The following is an 18,390-nucleotide window of genomic DNA, read 5'->3' as shown; positions in this document are numbered from 1 at the left end:
TAAGAAAAATTTGGTGTATTAAAAAGGAATAATGGCCATAATTAAATAACCACCAACTAAAAACAAATAAAAAAATGGAAATTAATTAAACCCATAGGCCAAGGACTTAGGGGAATGGTGACAATCCAAAATGAGAGGGGATCTACTCCCCCCATCAGCAATGCTACAGAAAATAATGTTGATCCAAGCATAAAGGCACTTAAATGTGGAAAAAAGGACATTAACTATGAACTTAGCAGGAAAAGCTTAATATTAGAAAACTGTTCAGTCCTCCAATGAAAAAAAAAAAAACATACTTGCATATCACAACCAGGTCCAAAATCAAGCATAAAAATATAAAAATAACATACAAATAACCTCAAGCATTGTTTATAAAAGCGTTCACATCAGTGTCTATATTAAGACCATGGGAGGTATATGATTTTAATCGGTAAATCCAGGCCATTTCGGACTTATAAATCTCCCTCACCAGGGAGCTGCCCCTCCAATTCGGTTTATACTTGTCAATCCCCAAGAACAGAGTCCCGGCGGGGTCCCGGTCATGCTCTAGGAGATAGTGCTTTGACACTGAGTGGTTCTTAAAGCCGGTGAGGATATTGGTAATGTGCTCATTCAAACGTACTTTAAGTGGGCGCTGGGTCCAGCCCACATACTGCAGGCCGCATGGGCACTGCAGCATGTAGACCACCCCCATAGTGGCACCAGTAATGAGTGGCTTTATGCTATGTATGTGAAAGAAAGGCCTAAGTTGTTTGAATTGCAATGGGAGACAAATTGTTTTACAGGTGGTCCAGTCCTGTCCCACATGATAATAATATCATCTATGTAGAGACCTATATAAATGATGTGTTCAGAGAAGGGGTTATCATCCCAAAGGGACACATGTTCCCAGAGCCCCATTGCTAGGTTGGCATAACTAGGCGCAAAATTTGCGCCCATAGCCATCCCTTGGGTTTGCAGATAACATTTATTATCAAATGAGAAAGAATTATGAGTCAGGCAGAAATTGGTTGAGTCTAAGATAAAATCTGCCTGCGTGGAGTTGATGAGTGGATCTAGTGATAGGAAATGTTTGACAGCTCGAAGACCAACATTATATGGAATAGATGTATATAAAGAATTTACATTCAGGGAAACCCACTGGTATGTGGGTTCCCAAGTGTAGGTTTTGAGGATGTCTAATGCCCCGTACACAAGATCGTAATTTCCGCCGGGATAAACGCTGACTGATTTTTCTGACGGAATTCCGTTCAAGCTGTCTTGCATACACACTGTCACACCAGATTCCGACCGTCCAAAATGCGGTGACGTACAACACTACGACGAGAAAATTAAGTTCAATGCTTCCGAGCATGCGTCGATTTGATTCTGAGAATGCATGTTTTTTTTCCATACAGACTAACAGAATTTCAGCTAGAAATTTTTTTCATCGGAAAAAAGGTTCTCTTTCTAAGTCCGTCGGAATTTCCGATGGAAAAACTCTGATGGGGCAAACACACGAATATCCAATGAAATTTTTTAATTTGTATTTATTTTTTTCACAACATTTTCATATTAGCAGGTTATTTCTCACACACAGCATATGCATATCACAAAATACACACCAAAACACATTCTGCTATTCCTCCCGAGTATGGTGAGACTTTTACACAGTGTGGCCACATACAGAGGCCCAACATGCAGGAAGCACCATCAGGCGTTCTGGAGCACCCAGACCAATTCTGACATTCCTCTCCTACATGTAAAAATCATAATTTATTTGCTAGAAAATTATATAAAACCCCAAAACATTATATATGCTTTTTTAGCAAAGACCCTAGAGAATACAATGGCTGTCGTTGCAACTTTTTATCTCGCACGGTATTTGCACAGCAATTTTTCGAACACATTTTTTTGGGAAATAAAACTGTTTTGTGCTTTTAAAAAAACAAAAAATTTAAGTTAGCCCAATGTTTTTGCATAATATGAAAGATGAAGTTACGCTGAGTAAATAGATACCCAACATGTCACCCTTCAAAATTGCACACGCTTGTGGAATGGCACCAAACTTCGCTACTTAAAAATCCCCATAGGTGACGCTTTAAATATTTTTACTGGTTACATATTTTTAGTTGGAGAAGAGGTCTAGGGCTAAAATTATTGCTCTCGCTCTAACGTTCGCAGCGATACCTCACATGTGTGGTTTAAACACCGTTTTCATATGTGGGCGGGACTTACGTGTGCGTTCGCATCTGTATACGAGCACACGGGAACAGGGACGCTTTAATTTTTTTTTATTGTTCATTTTACTTTATTTATTTTAGTTTGACACGTTTTTCCCCAAAAATAAATGTTTTGATCACTTTTATTCCTATTACAAGGAATGTAAACATCCCTTGTAATAGGAATATAGCATGACAGGTCCTCTTTACAGTGGGATATGGGGTCAATAAGACCCCACATTTCACCTCTAGGCTGGGAAGCCTGAAATAAAAAAAAATAAAAAAACGGTCCTGGAGTCGGAAGAAGCACCGGAGGGCGACAGTAGGGGGGACGTCCCCTTTCGCCTCCCGTAAGAACGATCAAGAGGTGGAACAGCCACCATGATCATTATTATGGTGTAGAGAATCGCTGGCTGAAAAAGCAGCTGCAGGCATCATTCAGATATCCCTGCTCATATGACGGCCGGTGGGCTGGAAGTGGTTTAAAATGAGCACTTGGGGATGAAGGCAAGGAAAAATAAAAGATGCCAGTAGTGAAATGCTTATCATATAATGTAAAAGGCCTTAACTGTCCGGTCAAGAGACATAAGATACTAAAGGAATTGAAAAGATATAGAACAGATATAGCATTCCTACAAGAGACCCATCTCACAATAGAATCGAACATTAGGTTATACTCCCAAGATTATCCAACTTGGTACTACGGAGACACTATCTCAAAAAGAGCTAGAGGAGTAGCGATAGGAATAGCCAAGGGGACTCGCTTTAAACTATTGGACAGACTAACAGACCCTGAAGGGAGATTCATCTTCTTAAGAGGGAAGTTAGAAGAAATGGAATGTACCTTAGTGAACATATATGCCCCGAATGATCGTCCAACAAAATATCTAGCAGAGATTCTGGGAAAGTTAAAAGACTTTAGATCAGGAAAGGTGATCCTCGGAGGAGATTTAAATTTCTGTATGGACCCAAAAATCGACAAGACATCGCAGATACAAGGAACCAAGAACACACAGATAAGAGAGATAAAAAACAGCTTGCATAGAAGTCAACTGATCGACGTTTGGAGAATCTTAAATCCTGGACAGAGAGATTATCCATTCTATTCACCGGTACATGGAAGTTATTCACGGATCGACTACCTCCTTGTAGATCATAGCATCTTAGAGACGGTGGTCGAGTCGAGAATCGAAGCAATCACAGTCTCCAACCACGCCCTGATTAGCATATCCTTGAAAATTGCGGGAAATCAGAAGCCAAGTCAGATCTGGAGACTTAACGAGGAGCTGTTGCCCGAGGAAAGAAGAAACCAGCCTGACAAAGGTTAAAAAAGATCTAGAATAATATTTCAGGACAAATGATACAGAGGGAATATCGACAGCAACACTATGGGACGCACACAAAGCCGTAATTAGAGGGACCTTAATATCGGAAGGAGCAAGGAAAAAAAAAGAAAAAAATCGTAAAAGGGAAGAATTAATAACAGAGATATTTGAACTAGAACAAGAACTATATCTTGACTTGGTGAATAAGCGAAATGAACTTAAAGAACTTATGAATCAGGAAATGAGAAGAGAGTTCAACCTTATCGCCAAGGAAAGATACATGTGGGGAAACAAAACAAACAAACACCAGCCAGGATGGTACAGAAAAAGAAATCAAGAAACTACATAGATAAGATCAAAAATGAGAAAGGGAAGGAGGCACATACAACAAAAGACATTGCTGAAACCTTTAGGGTATATTATGAAAAGCTATACGCAGTCGAACAGACAATCCGATCGGAGGAGGAGAAAAGAGATAAGATTGCAGAATTTCTAAAAGAAGCCGGATTGACAAAAATTAATCAAAATGACATGTTGTTGATGAATCGGCCAATTACTGAAAATGAAATCCAAACAGCTTTGAAAGGATGTGCGTCGGGTAAAAGCCCAGGTCCAGACGGCTTCACAGCTTTGTATTACAAAAAATGCAAGAAGATTCTTCTCCTGGTACTTTGCAAATACTTTAATGGTCTAGGAAAAGACTATAGTCTGAGCAGAGAAGCGTAAGAGGCAACTATTACAGTCATCCCTAAGGAACGCAAAGATATTAAAAGATGCTCAGGCTACAGACCAATATCTCTGCTAAATGCAGATATAAAATTGTTTGCAAAAGTATTGGTAGAAAGAGTCAAACAAGAGATGGGAAAACTGATCCATCCAGATCAGACAGGGTTTATCCAAGCACGAGAGGGAAGAGACAATGGTATCAGAGCTCTCCTGATCCTCCAAAAAATAAAAGAAAATGGGTCCCCAGGTCTATTCCTGTCGATCGATGCGGAAAAGGCATTCAACAGGGTAGACTGGGGACTCATGATACAAACCTTGGAAAAAATGGGTTTTGGACAGAGGATGCTAGATTGGATCAGGGCACTCTACCGGCTACCAACGGCCAAGATAAAAATTAACGTCAGTCTATCAGAATCCTTCACGATGAAGAATGGAACAAGACAGGGATGCCCCCTATCCCCTCTTCTTTTCGTATTATCAATCAAACCTCTTTTGGCTAGGATCCGTAAAAATCCAGATATTGAAGGAGTCAAAATAGAAGAGGAGGAACATAAGTTATCAGCATTCGCAGACGATGTATTCTTCTATTTGGTGAATCCTAGAACATTAATCCCAAGCTTGATGAATCTATGTAAGCAGAATCTATGTAAGCAATTTCAAACTTCAAATTAAATGTCACCAAAACGGAAATACTGAATGTCAATATCAACAGGACAGAGGAAAGATTATTAAGAACCGCCTTTCAATTCCCATGGGTGAGGGAACTTAAATATTTAGGGATCCGTTTAGCAAACACATTTAAAAAAATGTACGAGATCAATTACCGTATTTATCGCGGTATAACGCGCTCTGGCGTATACCGCGCACCCCCAAAGTGGCCCCCAATCCTGTGGGAAAAAAAGATTTTTTGTTGTTTTGTACTTACAGTTTTGATGTCTTGCGCGGCGTCCATCTGCGGCCTCGTCGGGTCCGGCGTCCTTCTGCGGCCTCGTCGGGTGTCCTCTTCGGCGGGTCCGGCGTCCATCTTCGGCGGGTCCGGCGTCCATCTTCGGCGGGTCCGGTGTCCATCTTCGGCGGGTCCGGTGTCCATCTTCGGCGGGTCCGGTGTCCTTCGGCGGCGGGCTCCCGCTCGTTTCCCGCCACGACTTTGAATACTGCGCCCGCATATAGCGAGCGCAGTACACTCGTGAATCTTCGGGCAGGCTCGGGCGCCTCTCGCACTGACGTCCTGTACGCTCAGGACGTCAGGACGTCAGTACGAGAGGCGCCGAGACTGGCCGAAGATTCACGAGTGTACTGCGCTCGCTATATGCGGGCGCAGTATTCAAACTCATGGCGGGAAAGCGGGTATCGGCGTATATCGCGCACCCACGATTTTGCCCTGATTTTCAGGGCAAAATAGTGCGCGGTATACGCCGATAAATACGGTACATACCTCTCTTGGACGAAATAAAGGCCGAAATAAAAGGGGTAAAAAATAGACCCATTTCATGGATAGGACGAATACATTTCTGTAAAATGGTCCTCCTGCCCAAAATTGTATATAAATTCCAAATGATCCCTATGGCCTTGCCAAAGTCTCTGTTTAATATGCTCAAAAAATTGATCATGAATTATATATGGAGCTATAGAAAACATTGAATCTCCTTACAGACTCTGAAACAACCAAAAAATAAGGGGGGACTCGCAGTACCAGATATAAAAAAATACTACGAAGCGGTCGTAATATCGAGGGTGGTGGAGTGGGCCAGAATTAACAAAGAAAAAAGGTGGGTCAGTTTGGAGAATGCACTATCAAAGGTGAGACTAGAAAATATAATATGGAACCCCCCCAATATAGAGAATTAAGTACGAAAACACACGTGATAACAAAAAACGCACTTAAAATATGGGACACAGTTTATAAAAAAACGGAGAAGGATTTTAACTCACCCCTTATAGCATTAAAAAATAATGATTACTTTGCACCAGGGAAAACACAAGTGGGGGGAAATTGGATAAAGAAAGACACAGCACAATTAAGGGATATAATTAAAGACGGTCACTTAATAACACTAGTGGAGCTAAAACAAAAAAAAAAAGTTTGATGGAAATTAATAACTGGAGGTATCAACAGCTCAGTCAGTTTATCCAAAAATTACCATCACCACTGAGATCAGGCGAACAGCTAACGGAGATAGAAAAATTATGCTCAATGAAGAGCTCCAAAGGCACCATCTCAAAGTTGTACAGGATCTTAATGGAGAGCGATGAGCAGGGGATACCACCATTTATTGAAAAATGGGAAAGGGAACGTGGAATACAACACGATAGGACCCAACTAAAGAAAATATTGAAACGGACTGCGGAAATGAATTACAAATGCATTGCCAGATGGTAATTGCTGGAGAGGCTGCGAGTCCCCAGGAACTATGGCCCATCTATGGTGGGAGTGCCCCAAAATAAAGAAATACTGGGAGAAGATTCTGGAATTTGTGGAAGAGATCACAAAAGAAAAAATAAAGAAGGATCCATGGACCGTTCTCTTCCACGGAGGAGAAGCCGGGATCAAAAAATACAAAGGATCTCTGGTGCCGCACTTACTGAATGCAGCCAAGAGGCTAATACCCAGAAAATGGCAAGAGATAGAAAGCCCCACGACATGGGAATTAGACATGTGCACAGAAAAAAAACTCGTTTTTTTTTGTTCTGTTTCGTATCATTCCGTAGGTTCGTTTCCGTTCGTTTTTCGTAAGATGCCCGTTTTCCTGTTCGTTCCCGTTCGTTTTTCGTACGACGAGATTTTTTCGTATTCCGATCGTTTCGTATTTTTGTTACCGTTTTATTTTCGTACATGCGGGATGGTTCGTTATTCTGTTTAATTCATGTTCGTTACTTGTTAGACAATAATTTTTGTGAATTTGTCAATGATTTGCATTCTGTGTTTTGGATTCCTTTTTCTGTTTGTGTTTTCGGTCGTGTGTTCGTGTGACATCTATGACAATTTGTTGTGGATGTCATGTGGGCATGCGACTGAAGATACGAACAGAAAAAGGATTTTCATCATTTTGTACTTTCGTAAATATATTGCGGGATTCGCGGCACTTTTAACGAGCGGCTCATCCATATTAACGATTGTTAAGCCCCCATATACTTGGTCAGACTTTTTTAACAACAAACATAAAAACGATCGTTTTCCGTTCGTTCTCAGAAAATGTGTTCGTTTTTAAACTCCATCAGAAAACCATTTTTGGGTTCAAAAGTCTGGCCAACTGATCTCCCTTCAGATGAAAATCCACAGAAAAGTTTATTTGGCTTTACTGTACTACTCAGCACAAAAGAGAAGCTGCTTTACTAACTACACTCACTGCCCATTCAAAAAACGAAAATTACATCTGTGGCAAGGGATTTGCATTCTGTGTTTTGGTTCCTTTTTCTTTTGGTGTTTTTGGTCGTGTGTTCGTGTGACATCTGTGGCAAAAGATTTGCATTCTGTTGAATCCAAAATACGAACAGAAAAAAGGAATTCAAAATACAGGGTGCGGGTCTTTTGTTGTGGATGTCGTGTGAACATACGACTGAGGGTGCAAACAGAGAGGGGATTCAAACAGGATACAGAATGCAAATCTTTTGTTGTGGATGTCGTGTGGACATGCGGCTGAGGATACGAGCAGAGAGGGGATTCAAACAGGATACAGAATGCAAATCTTTTGTTATAGATGTAATTTTCGTTCTTTTGCCGTTTTCGTTTTGTCGTATTTTCATCAGATCGTTCGTTCGTATTTGTGGTTGTTCGTTATGCGGCTCATTCGTAATCCCGTTGTTTTCGTATTTTGGTGCTTTAATTTTTTCGTATGTACACATTATTCTGCGGGTACGAAAATGAACATTTTCGTACGAAAATAACATTCGTACGAACGGGAATGCACATATCTAATGGGAATGGATCGACGCTGTTGAAGAGACATACATGATGGAAGAACTAAGGGAAGGCATAGAGGAAATAATATGAGTCAAAATAAGAAGTGGGATGATTGGAGGGTTTTTAAGAGGACATGGAGCTATGCTGAAAACCTACGGGCCGACATCTGAGATACCAGAGGAAATCTATAAAAAGGCTATTTATGGTGAGAGGGAAAATCGGGGAGGGAGGGGAGGGACTGGGAAAAAAAAAAATAATGGGAAGAAATAGGATAGTATATTTTGTACCCCCTTATGTTATATATATAAAATCCTTACCATAACAAATGATTTAAAAAAAAAAAAAAATTTAAGCAAAAAGTCTGAAAGAGGAAAAAATCCTACCTTTACTAATGATATGAAACCAAAATAGAGACGCTAAATGGGCTGGCAAAAAAGCTGAGTGCTCTAAGGACACTATGAGGCGGAACCTGAAGTAAAGGACAAAAAAAAATAAAAAATGAAAAAAATAAAATGAGCACTTTTGAATTCGAACGTTCGAGTCCCATAGACATCAATGGGGTTCAAAATGTTCACGCGAACGGTCGGTCCGTTCAAAGGTTCTGGTGCAAACCGAACGGGGGGGGTGTTCGGATCATCCCTATTGCAGAGTATTGCGCAGGGGTATTGCAGAGTATTGCACAGGGTATTGCAGGGATGGCTGAGCAGGGATGGCTGGATTTGTGACTGCAATAGTCAAAGATCCAGCCCACAGCGCTGCTGACACCCGCTCTCTCCTCTCAAACTGTACCGATCGGTACAGAGAGAGGAGGGAGGAACCGGCGAAATCAAATGACGCCGGTTTGTTTACATGTAATCGTTCCGTCATTGGATGGAGCGATCACGTGGTAAACGGCCGATATCAGCTGCAATTTACCACGATCCGTGATGCGTCGGGTCCTCTGGACCCGGCGGTCACGGACACTCCCATGTGCACGCCCCAGCTGCAATTTACTGCGATCCATGATGCGCCGGGTCCTCTGGACCCGGCAGTCACGGACACTTCTGTCCATGGACGTCCTCCCAGAGTTAACGAACCGCCCTGTAGACGTATTTTGTCTATGGGCCGGTCGTTAATTGGTTGAGGCACTTTGTCTGATGCATAAGTGTGTTCAAGGAAGCGCCCCCCAATATCTATGCGAAAAATTTAAATGCCACAACCCCCATCGCGTTCTCCGATCCATCAACCAAAAACTACTCCAGATACCCAAGGCCAGATACAAGTCCAAAGGGGAACGAAGATTTGCAGTCCAAGGACCTAGACTGTGGAACGCACTACCAACCAGCATCCGACTGGAGGTGAATCAGCAGGCCTTCAGGAATAAACTCAAAACCCATTTATTCTGAAGGCAAAAAAATACAGTAAGGAAAGGATACTAAGCGCCCTGAGGAGATTCAGTTCGCATGTGCTGTGCTATATAAGTTTCTCACTCACTCACTCATTCAACCGCGACCAGGGACTGACGATTTCCCCCTGCGCCTTGTTTGATCTAACCTGGGACACTGAAAGCCACCAACGCCGCCAGACAAGAACTTATAGTGCTAGGAGATCACCTCTTGGAGCCCTGTTGTCCATCCTGCTGTCCATTGGGCATTATCATGATGTGATAGACTTTTATTCTAAAAATGCATGTCTACTAAAATTAGTGTTATAACACTTCTGCACTTAGGTTGGCGTTGCTTGTTTTCTTTCTTTTGTAGTTCTCCTAAAGGTTTTTCTACCCTTCAGCGTGCTGCCTCCTGTTTTGTGTCAGTTACATTTCCCTGTGGAAAAATACCCAGGCTACAGTCTCTCCCATTTTTCAAGGAACTGAATTCTCACCAGGAGTCACTTTTCAATTACCTGTTCACTGACTATATGCTGCTAATTTTAACTGTGTTCCCATCCCTGGACACTGTTAACCCCTTCACTTCAACCCTGTTAAAAACACAGCTTTGCTTACAGCTGACACTGATAGCGCAACAATCATTATCTTTTTCCTAAAGACTGAAACAGACACTTTTAGGTGTTACAGCAGATTATAAATTAGCAAGCAACCAGTCTTCGGTTTCAACTCCTGTTTTATATGCCTGAATATACCTCCTGAGGCCCAGTGTATGTAAACAGTATGGGTGAACAGGAGCAGAGCACCAAATGATCAGCTCAAAAGTTAATATATCTTCTTGGCACCATGGTAAAAACCAATAGAAATACAGTAGCCAACTATTTTGGGAACCAAAGATCCCCATTCATCAGGGCTTGGGCTAGGTTGCTAGAGTTTCTATTTGGACTGTTTTGAAGTTTCCTGAAAGCAAATTGTGATATGAAAACAGACAAATGTAAAGGTCTTAGTAGCTGTGTAGTAAGGGAGGATTTTGGTACTACGAGTCTTGTGAAGTGTTCTGGATGAGTCACCGATACGAGTGCAGCTGTGCCTTTGGTTTATAATATACATACTTGGTGGGAGTTGCCAATGGGATAGCCTCCTCATCATATAAAGGCCCTGTCTGGGTATTAGCCACAAGTGAGACCTTCCGTAAGAATGTCTATTTTAGCTGGTAAGCGACCATTCCTTGCGGTGGAGGTTGCACTTTTTTTGTGGTGTTGGATGTTAATTTCCTTTGGCAGGACACTATGGCCCGGATTCACAAAGCACTTGCACCGATGTATCTCCAGATACGCCGCGTAAGTGCAAATATGCGCCATCGTATCTATGCGCCGGGCCCACGAACTAAGATACGCCAGTTCGTTTTAAGTACTTTTCTGGCGCTCGGCCCATCATTTGAATGGGGTCACGCCTGATTTGCATGGCTCACGCCCACTTCCACCTACGCCGGCTTATGCCTGAGAAACCCAGCACAGTTTTGGGAGCACTGGTTTTGTGAATTCCGTGCTTGCCTCTCTGCGCTGCGTAGCGTACAGGTGATACGCTACAGGGACATAAATGTGCTCCGCTGTCTGTGAATCCAGGCCTATATATTTTAACCAGTTGTATACTGGACTCTGTTCACTGTTCATATTGGTGGTACTATACTGACCCACTGATTTTCCTAAGAGGAGAGTTAATCACATTTAGGACTAATTATTTCTATTCTCTATTCTTTGATAGTCTCCATCTTGGAGCATATTTGGCAATAGATACGGTGAGAGCAAGTATGCCTGGAGATGGATCATTCCTCCTCAAAAGTACAGGGACACACTAGAAGACTAGTACAGCACAATGGGAATTTAAAGAGGAGCTCCAGGCTCCTTCACAAAAAAAATGTAAGTCAGCAGATACAAAAATTGTAACTGCTGACTTTTAATATTAGCACACTTACCTGTACAGGAATCCAGCAGTGTCCTTACCCGAGCCAATTTTTCAAGAGACAGAAGAGGATCTGGGAAATTAGCCTAATGCCAAGTACACACCATCACTTTCTGCGATGTAAAAAAACGAAGTTTTTAAAAACGTCAATTTAATTGACCGTGTGTGGGAGAAAACGTTGTTTTATGTCTTTTGAAAAACGACCAAAAAAAATTGAAGCATGCTTCAATTTTATGTGTCGTTTTTGCCAAACGTCGTTTTTTCTGTCATAAACATTGACCGTGTGTAGGTAAAAACGTTGTTTTAAGCCCGCGCATGCTCAGAAGCAAGTTAGGAGACGGCAGCGTTTGTTCTGGTAAAACTACTGTTCAGAATGGATTAAGCACATTCGTTAGGTCGTTTTCAACTTATATAGAAGAAAAGAATGTGCTTCTTTACACCCTGCTTTTAAATGCTACACAAAAATGGTCGTTTACTTGATTATTTCTTGTTAGATAATGTTTTGGTTTGTGTTGTGTTATTTAGGTGTATCTTCCATCTTCAAAATTTAAAATATATATATTGTCAACCATTTTTTTTGTGTGTTTTTATTTTGGCCCAAACTTTTGGTGAAATCTCTATTTTGGGTTGATTTTGGAGTGTGTGAAGTGGCTGCAACAACATAATTTTTTTTTTAAGTTACCCACAAGGATGTGTTTTTACCTTGTTAATGTTTCCTAAAAGTTTTTGAAAATGGGTCTGCCCACTCACTAATGATCTCTCAAATTCCTAAAAAATACACATGGTCAAATTTGTATGATAAATCAAAAGTGCATTTATTCTGCCAAAATATGAATTAATAAAATGGTGGCAAACAAAAAACACAACTTAATAAAAACAAAGATGCCAAGGAAGGCAGCACTTGAGAGCGTGCTTGAAATTTGTAAAACAAGGGTCCCCCAAGCCACCAATCCAGGCTGTGAGTCAACTAAAAATTCCATCAGGGGCACCGTGTCATTTTTTTGGCTTTCTCTTCCCAGCAGCCTTCCCTGCAGTCTTCCCTGCAGCCTTCCCTGTCCTTGGGGGCTGGGTTCCTGGAGGTGATGTAGTGCCAGGAGCCAGAGCAGCCTCAGGAAGAGGAGGAGAAGGAGCAGGAGCAGGAGGAGCAGCAAGGACAGGAGGAGCAATCCGCACAATGTCGGTGTCGTCATCGAGCTGCCCCAGGGATGCCATGCTTATGGCTTTGAAGATGAGGAGTTCGCAGCGCACACGCTGGCTCTGCTCCAGATTTTGGAGCTTGGCTGCAATGAGCGCTGCGAACCCCTCTACTTCACTGGGTGGCTCTCGGATGGCCGCAGTAGCTTGGCGAAGCAGGGCCTGGGTCTCCTCCTCCATTTGTCGAAGACTCCTGGCCCTTTTCGCGGGAGTGCAGAGTGGAGGGATCCGGGAGATGGTATCCCGTCGGCGTGCCTCCTGGGTCCCACTGGGGCCTGCCACCTCCTGGCTCCCAGTGGGTTCTGCCACCTCCTGCCTTGCAGTTGGCCCTGCCTCCCCCTGGCTCCTTGTGGGCCCTGGCTCCCCCTGGCTCCCTGTGGGGCCTGCCTCCCCCTGGCTCCCTGTGGGGCCTGCCTCCTCCTGGATTTGCTCTGCCTGTGTATCAAAAAAAGGGACATAGTTTATTTCTTTTTTTCATTAATCACACACACATTTTTAAAATCATGAGAGATGCAAATTGAATGTCAATATATATTACACACAGGGTCACCATCCCTAATTATGTGGCCCCTTACACACCTTCAGACATGGTCCCCCTGGAGTTGTGGGGGTTGTTGCAGGCTGAATTTGGGAATTAGGGGGCCTTTACACCAAAAAGCAAACAAGTCTATTTGGTGTCAAATAGATTTTACCCAAAAAGGGTTTTTGACATCTGGGACCCCTTGCAGGTGTATTGCGCCCCCCCTTACTGGCCTACCAGAAATTGACACACAATCATTCCGACCCCTTCATTTTTCAATCTTGTCCCCATCCTGTTTTGCCACTACTGTCTATTGATATTATCTAAAAAAATATTACATTCCCTTTGAATTTAGAACACTAGTAACATCAATTTGACATCATTATTATACTTGTCATATACTAAATTCATATAAAAATGACATACCTGGCTCCATGGGTCACAATTGGGGTCCTCCAGGAACTCTTGCTCTTCCTCCGAGCTTGCCTGCTCTTGTCTGCAGGGAAGACTGGAGGATTGGCTGCTGGGAAGCTGGGAGCTACCTCTTGGGGGAAGGGTAGACAGGGATGGCCTGGTCTCAATATGGTCGTCCAGGAACTGCAGCCCCAGACCTCATTGAGGCCAGGACTTGGACCCGTTGTGCCCTGTAGGTGCCCCTGATGGAATTTATTTTGTTCTTCACTGTGTCTGTTGTGGCGTGGGGGACCCTTGTTTTAACAAATTCCAGCATGCTCTCCTTTGCTTTTTTCCTGGCATCTTTGTTTTTATTAATTGTCTTTTTTGTTTGCCACAGAACAGGGTGTTCTTTCCATTTCTGAATGAATTCAGTCATGAAGTCCACATCCTTGAAGGGATCCATTATTTCTGCAAATGAAACATATAATCAAAAACCTAATGTCAGTCAAGCCACTACTACTAAGCTTTATCACCATAAACTCATTCCCTGTTCACTATAATAAAGTCAAAAATTAAGTTACGTACCGTCGTTTGAAATGATCGTGACTTCCGCCTTCTTCAATAGACTCTGCACGCTGCTTTCAAACACGTCCGATCCCTTTTTACACTACGCACGCGTGACGCTCCGCACGACACCCCGCCCCTGACGTTCGGAATCGTCCTTTCCACGCCCCTTCTCTGTCGTTTTGTGAGGGAGAATGATGATGGACGACATGCATGACAATGTGGCTTCTAGCTCAAGCCAGGAGGCAGGCCAGGCCCAACCAGGCATCATGCCTAGTTCGCATGGGCAAAGGGGAGTTGAATCACTGTATCAGACAAAAAGAGCGTTATTTGATTATTTAGGGTCGAACGAACGACGACTCCTAGGACCAATTATTCGACCCACAAACATGAAAGTTGTGACATCTTTTTGGTTTGAGGTGACATCAATTGTGGTATTGATGTAGATGTGTTTCTAACTAGATTTTATTAATAAATAATACCTTAATATACAGAAAAAGGAGCATTTGCTCAGCAGTTCTTTACACATGTGGACTCAGTAGCACAATTATTTGTCACAATCCCAACCTATAACCTGATTTTAGTTTTGGATAATGTAAAAAAATAAATAAAAAAAAAGTGATTTTAGTTTTGGATAATGTAAAAAAATAAAAATAAATAAAAAAATGATTTTTTCTCTGTTAAAAAATAAACATATTTGTACTATCAAAAATGTGTGGCTAGTTCTTTCTATCAATGCTGACTCATTAAATAACTCAGGTATATTTTGTTTGTTAAGATTGACAACGATGGGAATTTAGTACATCCCAAACACATGGCTCTATGAGAACCTAGGAAAAAGCTACAATACCCAATATTATAAAACACAATTAAAATAAAAATAATTACACTGTTTATTCCAGAAAAGAGAAGATTTTATTTTTTACCCAAGATCGGGCATTGCAATGTCCCCCCTCCCCATAAAATAATCCACATAGGATTGACGCACTGCACATGCGGTTTGGGGGGCCAAGCCTGTATGGCTAGCCTCACGGAGCGCCTCCGGAGCCACAACATCTGCCTCATCAGGCAATACCATTAGGTAAGTTGGCGAATGTCTTCTCAAATAATTGTGTAGAATGCAACAGCATAATAGGATGTGATTCCATTTGTATTCCGCAAGGTTGATTGCAGTTAAAAACAATCTGAATCGGCTGGCCATGATTCCAAAGGCATTCTCTACCACACGTCTTGCCCTGGCCAGCCGATAATTAAAAACCCTCCTCTCAGGGGTGAGGGTGCGTTGGGGAAATGGCCTCATTAGGTGGGGACCCAATCCGAAAGCCTCATCTGCTAAAAACACAAAGGGCAGACCCTCTTCGTTCTCCTCCGCAGGTGGCAAGGCAAGGTCCTCCGACTGAAGCCGTTGGGCGAACTCCGTCTCCGCAAAGACACCGCGGTCCGACATCTGGCCATTTTTCCCAACATCCACGTACAAGAAATCATAGTTGGCAGACACCACCGCCATCAAAACAACGCTGTGGAACCCCTTGTAGTTGTAAAAATGGGATCCACAATGGGGTGGGGGAACGATGCGGACGTGCTTGCCATCAATGGCTCCTCCGCAATTCGGAAAGTTCCAACGCTGGGAGAAGTCCGCTGCCACAGTCTGCCATTCCTGTGGTGTGGTGGGGAACTGTATAGAAAAATAAGAAAAAATACATTCAAACATTGTGAACAGAATATCTCAAAACATTCAAGGGATCCCAATAAAATAAAATAAGTTAATTTAATATTCCAAAATAATATGGGATCACTAAGCAGATTAATCGACCCCTATTGATGTGCAATAAAAACATTAGGGGGAGGGGGGGCCCGAGATGAGTTTGTGATCTGACAAACAACACACAAAAATAATAAAATAGAAATATATTTTTGCAAGATATTAAAATTAAAAAATGTGTGTGTGTGTGTGGGGGGGGGGTTGGACTACAATGGAGGCCACAAATAAAGGGGGATATAGGGACACACAAAATGCAGCACTACAATGGAGGCCACAAATAAAGGGGGATATAGGGACTAGGCTAGGTGGGTTTGGCCACAAAATAGAATGCTGGACAGGTTGGCTAACTAAAAGATACATGTAGGGCAAAAAATATTTAGAAAAACAGCATACATGGAGACAAAGTGAACATTCTCAGCATATTACAAACAGGTTAATTAGGGAGTGTTTTTGGTACCAAAATTAAGCAGACAATATAGACATAGTTTGGGCATTGAAAGGACACCACTTACCTTAACATAGTCCTCCTGCAGAACCTGAATGATGGCAGAACAGGTCTCCGGGATTATGAGGCCCAGAGCCTGGGGGGAGATGCCCGTCGAGAACTTCAAGTCCTGCAGATTTCTCCCTGTTGCAAGCTAGCGCAACGTAGCAACTAGCCTCTGCTCAGCAGTGATGGCTTCCCGCATAACGGTGTCCTGCCTGGTGATATATGGCGACACCGAAGCCAAAAGCTGCTGAAATATGGGGTCAGACATCCTAAGAAAATTCCTGAAATCATCAGGGTTATTTTCTCGGATCTCCCACAGCAGAGGCATATGAGAGAACTGGTCCCTGCGTAGCAACCAGTTCTTGGTCCACAAGCTCCTCCTCACCCTGTTCATGGACCGTTTTCCGGGATGCAGCACACATCCTAACAAGCACAGCACAATCTCGACGACGAGTTTGTACCCGCAACATGGCTAGAAAACGGTCGTCAAATCAGATCAGACTAAAAATTACGCCCTGAAGTACAGAATGGCCTCTGAAGAACGACCTGCAAAACAGCACCGTGCACACAAGAACGCACTGCCAAAACAAATACATCCTGAATACAAGCACTGTATCACAGATCAGACGACAAATACACAAACTGTACAACAGAAAACGAAATTTAAAGCACAAACACTGAAAAGCGCGAATCGTCTCTCACCAAACTTTTACTAACACACAGGAACACGATATCAGCAAAAGAGCCCATCTTCCGCATGGAAACGACCCTTTATAGTGACGTCGTACGTGCTTTACGTAACTGCGCTTTGCTAGAGCTTTTTGAAAAACGATGGTGTGTATGCTACGTTGTTTTTCAAAATGAAATGTTTTTTTTTATCACAGAAAACGTCGATTTTTTAGATCGCATAAAGTGATGGTGTGTATGCGGCATTAGTCAGGGAGGGTGGCAGGCAACTGAAAATGGTAGATGACACTGGGGTCAGTACACGGGTAGTCAGGTGCAGAATACAAGTAATACAAGGCAAAACAGAAAAACTAAGAAGTTGCTCAGACAACTCGGGCTGCACTGAGCTTGTCTATATATAGGTATGCAGACTGGGAAGGTAGTAATTCAAGGGAAAGGGATAGAAATTCACTGTGGAGTAGGTGACTCCCATGGGTGAACACTGAGGCAGCAGCACATGTGAATAGAATCACAGATCTAGCAGGACCACTGCAGCAAGGAGGTAAGAGTTTCACAAACAGAAAACTGCAGGCTAAACTGTGACATGTTGATCACTATAGCCTCTTGCAACGGTGAAAAGTCTGTGTCCTAGAGCAGGAGTCTCCAAACTTTTCAACACAAGGGCCACATTGTAGATTTTACAAGTATGCAGGGGCCAGAAAAAAAAACAGTTATGTATCTGATGGGGACGCTGCTGATGGGGACAATGCTGATGGGGACACCGGTGTCTCCATTAGCAGTGTCCCCATCAGTGGTGTCCCTATCAGTGTCCCCATTAGCAGTGACCCCATGTCCTCATCAGCGGTGTCCCCATCAGCGGTGTCCCCATCAGCAGTGTCCCCTTCAGCGGTGACCCTATGTCCCTTACAGTAAAGCCCTTCTTGGACTCACTCACCAGAAAACTATCCCACTTGAGAACCCATGAACTCTCAATCACAGGGAGAATAGCGACTTTAAAAAATGATGATCTTCCCCAAACTCCTCTACCTATTTTTCACCATAATAACTTCTATTCAATGCACCTTTTTCTCCACTGTTCAAAAATTTTACCCGGTTTATATCAAACCACATAGGTGCTCCCTTTCTGTTATGATGAAGCACAAGAAAAATGGAGGAATGGTAGTGCCCAATGTCCTAGCTTGCTACAAAGCTTGTGTGCTAGATATACATCTTGAGCAAGTATAGAGTGTGTAAACATCCCTTTTAAAGATCCTATAGTGGCCCTTATTGCTATTAATTTGGGAGCCTTGTTCCCTACCG

Source organism: Rana temporaria, chromosome 2 (assembly GCF_905171775.1).
Source record: "Rana temporaria chromosome 2, aRanTem1.1, whole genome shotgun sequence".
NCBI lineage: Eukaryota > Metazoa > Chordata > Amphibia > Anura > Ranidae > Rana > Rana temporaria.
Note: the sequence above shows the minus strand (reverse complement) of the source record.